This window comes from Myxocyprinus asiaticus, chromosome 32, assembly GCF_019703515.2.
Source record: "Myxocyprinus asiaticus isolate MX2 ecotype Aquarium Trade chromosome 32, UBuf_Myxa_2, whole genome shotgun sequence".
In the NCBI taxonomy this organism is placed as follows: Eukaryota; Metazoa; Chordata; class Actinopteri; order Cypriniformes; family Catostomidae; genus Myxocyprinus; species Myxocyprinus asiaticus.
Genome location: NC_059375.1, coordinates 33,552,559 through 33,563,621, shown reverse-complemented (window position 1 = coordinate 33,563,621; position 11,063 = coordinate 33,552,559). Strand labels below are relative to the sequence as shown.

The following is an 11,063-nucleotide window of genomic DNA, read 5'->3' as shown; positions in this document are numbered from 1 at the left end:
AGGACAAATGACTAAGTTTGTGCTGGGCTGGAGAGGCTGAATGACTATTGAAAAGGCCAAGAAAATTTGTTCTCCTATGAAATTACTGCATTAAATTACATTTAAAAAAGAATTATACATTGTTTCAAATATGTAATGTATGAGGGGAGAGCAAAAAAAAAAAAAAAAATCTTTGTATGGAGCGACTGATTAGATTACATTACAATTGAATGAAATAGATGGAGCATGTGCATTAAAGCATTCTAATATCAGTCACATATTTGCATCGTCTGACACTTCAGTTGATACAGTTATTCTCCCAGGAATCTCTCATTACACTATGAGACAAATATGGAGCATGGATTTTAAGTTTTATGTCACACTGCAATTTTAATTACAGTACACACACACACACACACACACACACACACACACACACACATCAATCCAATAAGACTTGGAAAGAGGGTCAAGAGTTTGTAACACGATTCTATCATTCATGCATTCATGAATATGGAGATATTTGACTCTACCATTTTAGTATTCCCTTAGCTACCCTAAGCTTGCTTAGCACAGACAATAGTGTTAATTATTTCATGCTTCTTTCCTTCTCCTTTACGTTCACGTATGTTTAGGCAACAAACATGGAAGTGCCCAAAACACACAGTCTTTAAGAAAATTCACCACTCAAGCAAGTGGTATTGCAGGCATGCTAGTGATTGTTTTTAATGACACAGTCAGGGTCATGGAGGGTAATGAGTTTTTGTCTATGAAATAGTGCAACTAACTTTTCTAGTCATCCCCTGATTGATTCCTTTTGAAACCATCTATATAAGTCGCATATCTTAATATTTATAGATGTGGTGTGTGTATATTATGTCAAGTCACTGTTGTATGAAGTTAGACGCTTTTGACTGTTTATTATGGGTGTGCACACATATGAATGCTAGCAGATAGCCCCTGATGAGTTCCTTTGGTGCAGGCCCACTCACTGAGGTTCACATCTGATAAATAAGCTATGACAACTGTAATGATTAAAACTATTAAATTCAGCACCTTTCTGCACTTCCACCAACTTAACGAGTGCATGGGCAAGTTTTTGCCTGGGAGCTATTATTGGACTTCTTTTGAACATGTGTTCACTCCCAAAGCTGGTAATACAAAGCAAGTAATTAATTTCACAAATACCAATAATACTTTACCTTTAAGTTTGCTAATAATGCAAGAATTATGCTCTGCCTTAAAGGGATAGTTCACCCAAAAATGAAAATGTTCTCATTGTTTACTTACCCTCAGATGTGTATGACTTTCTTTCTTCTGCTGAACACAAATGAAGATTTTTAGAAGAATATCTCAGCTCTATTGGTCCTTTCAATGCAAGTGAATGGTGGGCAGAAATCCGAAGATCCAAAAAGTAGATATAACGAATCAATATGACTCCAGTGGTTAAATCCATATATTCAAAAGTGTTATAATTGTGGGTGAGAAACAGATCAATATTTAAGTCAGCTTTTTACTATAAATCTACACTTTCACATCTGAAAGTCAATTGTGGCACCTGTTTAGTTTCACTTACTCATCTGAAAGTGAAAGTGGATATTTATAGTAAAAAAGGACTCAAATATTGATCTGTTTCTTACCCACATCTATCGTAACACTTTTAAAGATATTTAACCTCTGGAGTCTAATGGATTAATTTTATGCTGCTTTTATCTGCTTTTTTGGACCTTCAGATTTCTGGCCACCATTCACTTGCATTGAAAGGACCAACAGAGCTGAGATATTCTTCTAAAAATCTTCGTTTGTGTTCTGCAGAAGAAAGAAAGTAATACACATCTGGGATGGCATGAGGGTGAGTAAATGATGAAAGAATTTTCATTTTTGGGTGAACTATCCCTTTAAGCATTAAAATGCTGGCCTTTTTAGTAGCATATTTTTCCTCTTTCGTTTGTTTACCTTTTTACTTTTAAGTGCATGACAGGTAACATTGTATCAATATATTTGTTTAAAGCTAAAGCCTTGCCTGCATCTCTAGTAAAAAGGTTTCTCTCGTGCAATGCTCACGGGACTGAAAGCGTTAAGTGTCTGACGTCACCGTTCCCGGGGCGATGACCTTAAAGGTAGGGGTGGGGGCAAGTTTTTGCTCCAGGGATGAGAGGGAAATACGCCTCGCTTTCCAGGCAAATATCCCATTTTGGATGTAAAAACATAGATATTTTGTTCTAACTTGTTTATAAGAGTCGGGCATTGTTTTTCTTTCAGGACATATGTATTTTGTAATGGATTGCCCGAGTTTCTTCAAGGTAAATCTGTAGCTGTTTAAGTAAACAATCTATCGAAGCGAATGTGTGTTTGTGGTGTTTTTGCAACTGATCTTACCACCTCTCTACATGCACATTGTATTTAACGAACGTACTGTAGGCTATAGCGTGCGTGTGGTTCAATTGCAACATTGTATCAGAACAACGAATGCATCAGTTTACACAAATGTACATTACGAAACAAAATCGTCACAAGCAGTCATCGGCTTAAAACATGAAAAATGTGTTTAGTCGCGTCGATGCGTTAAAATCGCAGGGGTTGCGATCCACTCGCGGTGCCTTTTATTTTCGTGAAGTAACCAAAAGTGTACTTTGGTTTGATTAAAGTGTGTTGTTTCTAAATACAATGGGGAAAAGTCCAATATGGTAGAGAAGATCAGATTTAGTGAATACAAGGTCTCCACGACACAGAGGAGGGAAGGGGTTCGCTTTTCCTCTGGTCTTTTCCTAGCAAACAAGTTTAGAGCAAACATGCAACAAAAGTAGAATAGTTAAGTTGTGTTAAAGAGTTGGGGTATGCTCACGACACACGTGCCCCCTCCCCTAATTAAATGAAGCAAAATGCAATGGTCTGGATATGAAAGCAGATTAAATTTCGTTCGTCTATCCATCAATTTTCTGTTTAATGTCACTGAGCTCCATTGTGGGAGAAGAGGACGCGTCATCCAGCCATAAATTTGTGATTATTGAGGCTCGAGGAGGCAGTTGGCTCTATTCGGACGGATTTGCTCCGTACGTTCAGATAGATCTTCTACACTGTAGCAGAAGCCAGAAACCAAGTCATCTTTTATACAGCATTTAGTCGGAAGGGTTTAAGGAGTTTATACCGGACTAGATTATGGTTAAGTACTCATGATAAATTAAATAACCTCTATTTTTCCTTTTTTTTTTTTTTTTTTTTTTTTTCAAGAGCTGTTAGGATTTTATTTTTTTAGTTTTTTTTTTAGGATTGAAGGCTCTACACGAGGAAGTGTTTTTTCAGAGGGATTTTTCTATATCAAAGGTTTGAATCCAGAGCAGTGCCGCATTTTTTCCATTTTTGCATAAATCAATAACTACTCCTTGCTCAAAAAATATTTGCTGTCCCGATGGTCTACCATTTTTATAGGTAGGTTTTCTTCTCATCTGATTTTGATTTATTGCAACCACCAAATACATTTGTAGAAGTATTGAGAAGAACGTGTTAGACATGTTTACTCGTTTGTTTGTGTGCTTTATGTATGAAAGAAGATGTATGAATCACCAAAATTGATCGTGCCTTCATACAAGGTTGTTGTTCGCAAAACACGCTTTTCATGTCATATTCACACCGTTCGACCAAAGATATAAGCAGTCAGTGAAAAGATGACGTTTATTGCAAATCTGTGAGCAGTGATGCCTATTACTATAACGGGTTTTACATTGCATTGAACTCGTTTCAAAGCTAAAACAATATATTCGCATGTACATTTGATTTGGGAATTTTTCATAGAAACTACTGTGTTACATCTCAAAAGTTTTATTACTGTTTTGGGGGGGTACAAATACATGAAAACAAGCCATTCTGTCTAACGTGTGTGAGGGCTTTTTGACCGGATATTTGATTGTTCAGACTTTTTCATTGTTTGCGCTGAACTCTCAAATCCACATCTTTGCATCAAATCCAGGTTTTTCCAATTCATATAAATTAAATTCAATTTGATTAAATATAATTGAATTTAACTTTGTGTTTAACTTAATAAATTGAAATAATGATGTAAAGTCTCTGTACTCGGCTAAGTCTGGATATTTTTAAAAACTATTTCAGGGTCAGTGAACACTTTGGGTATAAAAGAAATGTTATGTCTGTGACCAATGTACAGAATTTAAACATAGGCCTGTACTTCTCTTCTATCGTCGTTCATTCATTCATTAGGTAAAGAATCCATTCCAGTATAGTCGTTTGTATTATTGCTTTGCTCATCACGGGTACTAGGTCACAAGGTCAAAACATTACTGACAAGTATGGTAGATGATTTAATTTGATTTGAAATACACTTATATACAATAATATATATATATATATATATATATATATATATATATATATATATATATATATATATATATATATATATATATATATTATACAATCAAATTGAACTCGGCATCGGTTCTATTTGGGCCCATAAATCAACATCTATCAAGGGCCAAAGCTTTCACGGAGGGACACTGAACCGTCTATGTACTTGTGTCGCTGATTGATAACAACGTGTTTCATACCCGTGAGAGGAACTCTGAAGATCTGACACCCACGAGGCGGTTATACAAGCATATAGTATACTCTATATACACGGCATTCAACACTCCGATCCAGACAGCACCGTGTCTCTTGTCAAGAGGGCCACTGACAATCCTTTAACTTTTAGGATTGCTATCCCTTTAAGGATTAATATGAATCATTAAATACAGGTTCATTATCTAAGAGTAATACAAGCAGTTTTGAAAACGCTGTAAAAAGCATACTGTGTTACCGGACCTCTTAAGCTTTCAAACAATACATTTAATTGTTGTTTTAATAGTTTCTTTTTGATTCTGTTGTAAATTTTTGTTAGGCTATAACCACTCACGGTCACTCCCTTGTGTGTGGATAGGCATACTTCTATAACATTTCCTTAAAATCTCAAATCTTGAACAACGTCACAATGCGAATCAAAATGACTTGAAATAGGAATTAATAATACCAGTCACTAATTTTCTAGTGGCATGTTGTTACGACTAATTAGACCATTCATCCGATTAACATTCAATTTCTTTAGTCATGTTAAATTTGGGAGATACAGCTTTAACGGGACACATTTTGGGAATTATTACAGAATTTAAATGGAGGTATTTATAAGACAATCTCATTATTGAAGCACTATTGGGGGCAGCTGTCAGTTTCTTTTTATTACAAATGGGTCAGTCAAGAATCTGTTCATAGGGCCTATAATAAAATGAAGCATAAAAGTTGCACACACACACATGTACATGTATGTCTATATATATACATGATACATTTTTTTTCCAGTCACCACAACCTTGGAGGGGTTAAACTGGAAATATGAATGCCGCGTACCCTATGTAGTCTAGAGTTTATTGACATCATAATATGGCCTTTCTTTCACTCTTTCATGTTAGGTTTGCCAGTTCCCCTCTGAAGGTTCATAAGGTAATGGCTGAAAGTTTCTTGTTTAGTTTTAAAATTAAATCCACGTCTTTTTGGTATTTTGTTACCCTTATTTACCTCTCTGTAGTTTGACTTCTAGCTTTTACAATAAAACAGGTCGTAATGAGGTAGGTTTGTGCCATTTATGGGGGTTGAGCAGTACTTTCCTTAATTGGACACAGATGGGCTTTTTTATTTATTTATTTATTTTTTATCTATCGATAACGCAATTCCCTGGAATTTATAAACCTTACTGGGAGTTGAGTTTTGATCATTCAGAATTTATCCCTGAGCCTGTACCACCTTACACTACGTATAGGACTGATAGACACGTTCTCACCTTCTAGCTTCATTTACATTGTAACATAGCCTATGATTGTACAACGTTTCATATCGAGTTTGGACATCTGTTGGAAGTCGACAGCAAGCCACGATGCAAGTGCAAGTGACGGTGCAAACAACTGTCTATCATTAACTCCTCATATAAAATAGATAAAATACACTGGCCTATCGCGAGTTTGCAATACCAGTTTAATTCTCTTCAGGACATTATTTTATAGCCCTTCACTGCCCTGGCTTGCAAATTTTTGGCCATACACGAGTGACGTCTTTTTTAAATAACTTACATATTTATAATCAGGAGTGTTTTAAATGCAAGCCCCTAATTCAAATATGTGCAATCTACACATATAACATGCATTCGCACTTTGGGCCTTCGTTTGTCCAGGCTCTGTGTGTAGCTACATGTCCCAGTGTTTCCTGTAAAGCACGGGGCGTTGATAAGTGCTGTGAGAGCCAACATACAACTTGCCCGACAGTTTCCAAATAATTTCACAAGTTTATTATAAGTTTAGCAATTCTGGGACTTGCAAAACGTTCAAAGTGGGTCCAGATATGGTCTCAAAGACCTTTATTTGGGATATCAAATACAATAGCTTCTCCACCATCTCTATGAGAATAGGGGGTCACCAAATAGCCTACCATCCTAATTTCGATTGTGTAGCGGGGTTAAGACGCATTTTAGTCTTCTGTTTGTGTGGTTACTCAATAAAGAAACTGTGCTCTTTATGTTCTCAGTGATGTCCTGTTAAGAATAAACTTACGTATGTCTTGCACACAGTGAATGAAAATATTTTGGGTTATTGGTGTAAGTGTACACGTTCGTGTAAAATGATGCAATCATCGCTGATGTATTATGATACAAATTATTATTATTATTATTATCATCATCATTATTATAAATAATAACCATAATGTGATTTTGGTTGTTTAATACAATGGCTATAATTTGTTTCTCGTGCATCTTTCCGAGAAGACCTGCACTTGATGTCTGTGCTAGAACCCGTATTATTAGTCAGTGATCAAAATGAACGTCTTGACTGAACATGCTCCATCCTCGTCACCAGCTATGGAGTGCATTGTCACAATGATTCATTCAGCAGACGTGCACATAAAATCCCCTAACCTACATGGACATGCAGGCACATGTAAGCACCGTTAAACACATTGTCATAAGAGTGGTCTCTGAATGTAGGTGTCCTGTCTGGATTATTCTTTTGCCAAAGGCAGACCGCGGGGATCTCGCACTGTCTAAAACTGGTGTGCAACTTCGGCCTGACAATAACTGGGTCTTGGCGCACCCTTGGCCTATACGCTGTTGACAAACGCCCCGTTCCGGTAGTTTGAATGTGGCTTGAAGATGGAGGGAAAGTGTCAATCAGAGACGCTTCATTGATCACGGACAATGCCGTTCGCGGGACTGGTCTGTTTCGAGAGCAATCAGTCACTCCGCATTAATTATCCCCGCGTCCCACAGTAGGGCAGCTCGCGCTGGCACATGGACTGTGTGTGTGTGTGTGTGTGTGTGTGTGTGTGTGTGTGTGTGTGTGTGTGAAAAAGAAAAAAGAGAAAGAATGTAAGTGCGCGCGTGGGGAGAGAAGGAGATTGTGTGTGTATGTATGTAACAGAAGGGGGACGCAGACTTTATGGTAAAGTGCACAAATATATGTTGTGTGTGTGTGTGTGTGTGTGTGTGTGTGTATATATATATATATATATATATATATATATATATACATACATATATATACAGTATATATACAGTATATATATGTATATATATATATATATATATATATATATATGTGTGTGTGTGTGTGTGTATGTTTGTACGAGCATGAATGCGAAAGAGATCGGGACTGTCTTTGCTTGTGTGTAAATGTGTGTTTGCATGGGCTGCTCGTGTGTGTTTTTCGTACACCACTAAAATACCCCCCCCCCAGCTTTCAAGTTGCGTACCAATAAAACCCCCCAAATAAAAGGGTCTTTCTTGTCACTAAATAAATTAAGTGCCGATATCTGCTTAAAGCGCTGCACCTCTTGCAGAACATAATTCTTTATTGCTTTTCTTCCAGGCAGCATATTTTATTATTATTATTATTTTTAATTTTTTTAGACATGAGGGTCAGTGGTAGGGCAAATCAACCCCTCTATAACAATTTACTGTAGTGATGGTTAACACAAGGAATGGATACTTTGTCATATTAAGAGCTTCTGCTTATAGGTCGTTTGAACATATTTTCATACTTCTGAGGCCAAGATTGCTTTTCTCTTGAATATGATTCACAGTGGCTAATTTTTCTGGACTATCATTATTTCGCTTTCTCTCTCTTTTCATCTCGACGGTTTTATTTCTTCTGAAACAAACCCCAGAACTACAGGATCATAAGCAAAAATGTATTTATTAATTGAATGATTTATTGGATTGTTAATTATTGATTGATAACTTTGTGTCTTTATCATTTTACTAAAAAACTTTAGCATTTTTCTATTAATGTAGCTCTAAGAAAATTGGCAAAGTTCAGTCTTTTTTTTAGGCCTATATGTAAAGTATACAAAGAAAAAGCCTACAGTATAGGCTAGATATTGGCTGGCCGAGATCAGTTTATATAACTAGAGCAGTTTTTTACCTAAATCTATAAATACATTTTAAAATAGATGTAATTGTATTTTTGTATTGTTTATATTACTATATTGTAATATTTTAGTGGTGTGTTTTAAATAAATAAATAAATAAATAATTTTTGCTTACAGACACAAGAAAACTCATGTTGTTGCAATGGGACAGTGGTAACAATGTATTGTTCACGTATGAAATTACGGTTCTTCCAATGGCCTATTTTTCTAATGGTGGATGAAAGCGTCATTGGTTGAAGTTAAAGACATAACAAAGAGAGAGGACATTAACTGGCTCTGTAGAGAAACCCAAAGAGGATAAGCATATTCATCCATGTGTTTAAATATATATAAAAAACACAATAACATCGTGTGATCGGCAAAATATCATTTTTTATTTTATCATAAAAACAAAAATATGAAATGATAAACATTACACTACTGCTACTACTACTAGGCTACTACTACTACTACTACTAGGCTACTACAACTACTACTAATAATATTTTTTCAGTTTGTTCACTCACCCAGGTTTTGCCGAATAGCTTTTGTACGGAAGAAATGAATAGCGTGTACGTATTTCCGTATTTGCGAATAATTGTTAGTTTTTGTTTAACCGGTCTTGACGGCTTACTGTTAATAAATATAATCTAAACAACACTATAAGTCGCAGTCATGACAAACAAAACCGAAAAGTTTTTAAAATTCACCGTAAATAAATCTTCAATACGTACACTTGTTTTGGTCGCTTTTGCCTTAATTTCCAGCCGTCTCCCGATTGAGTCTATTAGTTTCCGTGTTTTCGTATTAACATGTTGCTGTTGAATTAAACGATATTAATCCGAGAATCTATACTTTAAATTTAATACAACATGTAATTTTCCCCTTTTTAACGCATTCCCTTTGATTAAGTCACTCTTGACTCTCCTTTAGCTTTGGGGCCAACGAGGTTCGCCTAGGGGAGGCCTTGAAACCGCCGCTCCTTATCTCCTTCATCATTCAGTTCTGGGCCGCCTTGAAACCGCAAGGCCAGTAATTGCTTTTTTCAGGCAGCCCAGTGCGGACTGGACAGCAGCCAATCAGAGCCTTGTTTACATTCGATGATTGACAGCGCTCTGGCAACACGCCAACCAATCAAGCCGTTTTCAGAACGAGGCCCAGGTTTTTAACTCTTTGTTTGGAACCGGAGCTTGGACTTCACACGACTCCAATCCTGATGTGTTCTCGGTGAAAATGGTTATTTTCACTAGTGCTGTTTTTCTCAATACGTTAAACCTAATGTGCAATCTGCAATTACATTAAGTTGATTTACATGGTTTTATTCAAAATTCGGTTAAAAACCTAGGGATTTCATATCTTACTTTTGGCTGATGAGATCATTGTTGAGTTCATTGGCCTTTTTTGTTGATTTTTTTTTATTTATTATTATTATTTATTATAGACGTAATGTATTTGTCATTTAATCTGTTATCACATATAATCAATATTGTATCAACTGGTGTATCAATTTGTGTATATATAAAATTATTATAAAAATAATATGTGTGATTAGTCATGTCTGGATATAAGTTTACCGGTAACACTTTACAGTAAGGTTCCATTTGTTAACAACTTAACAACATTAGTTGTTACTAACAATGAACAGTACTTATTAAGTATAAGTATTAAGTACATATTAAGATTATTAAACTTAGTTAATGTTAATTTCAACATATAATAACTTTTTTTTAAATATCAAATGTTGCATATGTTAACATTAGTTAATGCACTATGAACTAACATTAAACAATTGTATTTGAACTAAGATTAACAAATATTCATAAATTATGTTAAAATATACCGTTAATTGTTTGTTCATGATATTTAATGCATTAACTAATGTTAAGGAATGGAACCTTATTGTAAAGTGTTTCCAGTTTACATTTCCGATTGTCTTAATGTGGGTCGAACTTTCTATCTTTGTTTTGAGTTATTTAAATAATGGCACTCCAAAGCTTCATAAGTAACCATGTGGCCGTGCCCGTGTCTCTCACAGAGCTCGTCGCGAGACAGACAGAAAAGCACAAATAAAGCGCCCGCCGTTTTGTTTAGTTGATCCAGCTGACACGCCATTGGCTCAGAGTTCCATCCAATCGGAGCCACTGTTTATCCTGGGGCGCGCTGCACGAGCTTATTGACATGTAGGTATTAGACCAATGGGCGAGACGGCTCCCCCAGTCACCTCCTCTTCTTCTCATTGAGTGGCAGATTCAGGAAAGAGCCTCTGACTGCTTGTACGGAGCTCGATTCAGCAGAAGCTCTTACTACTACGGTGCATCTCCGAACTTCTGCACATCATACGCACTGCAATCAGCAGACACTAGGATGTAACCATTTCCACATGTTTTTATTCTGAATCTGCTCTCTTTTACCTATTTTTTTATCATGTTTTTTTAAAAACCATTTATTGTTTTGCAAGGAATAACTTACCAGTAAGTAATTCGTTTATATTGTATACGTTTATATGCGTGTAATAATAAACAATTGCCTTCAAGAGCTGCTCTTATTTTTTATTTATTCATTTATTTATTTTGTAGAACATCTGGCGTTATAGAAAATTACAGAGGCTGTATTACAGGGGGGCAAAAAGAAATATATTTTTG

General features: G+C 35.9%; 1 protein-coding gene across 3 annotated transcripts in view; it reads left to right on the top strand.

The window, feature by feature from the left end:
* Nucleotides 1–1,884: 1,884 nt before the first annotated feature.
* Nucleotides 1,885–11,063, top strand: part of bahcc1b (BAH domain and coiled-coil containing 1b) — a 133,629-nt gene continuing 124,450 nt past the window's right edge. Inside the window, exons 1-2 of one of the 3 annotated variants that reach the window (XM_051667020.1) lie at nt 1,885–3,408; nt 10,457–10,892. The gene's annotated coding sequence lies outside the window, so the exon portion shown is untranslated. The remainder of the gene's footprint in view (nt 3,409–10,456; nt 10,893–11,063) is intronic. The other 2 variants (XM_051667021.1, XM_051667022.1) reach the window with 2 other exon arrangements.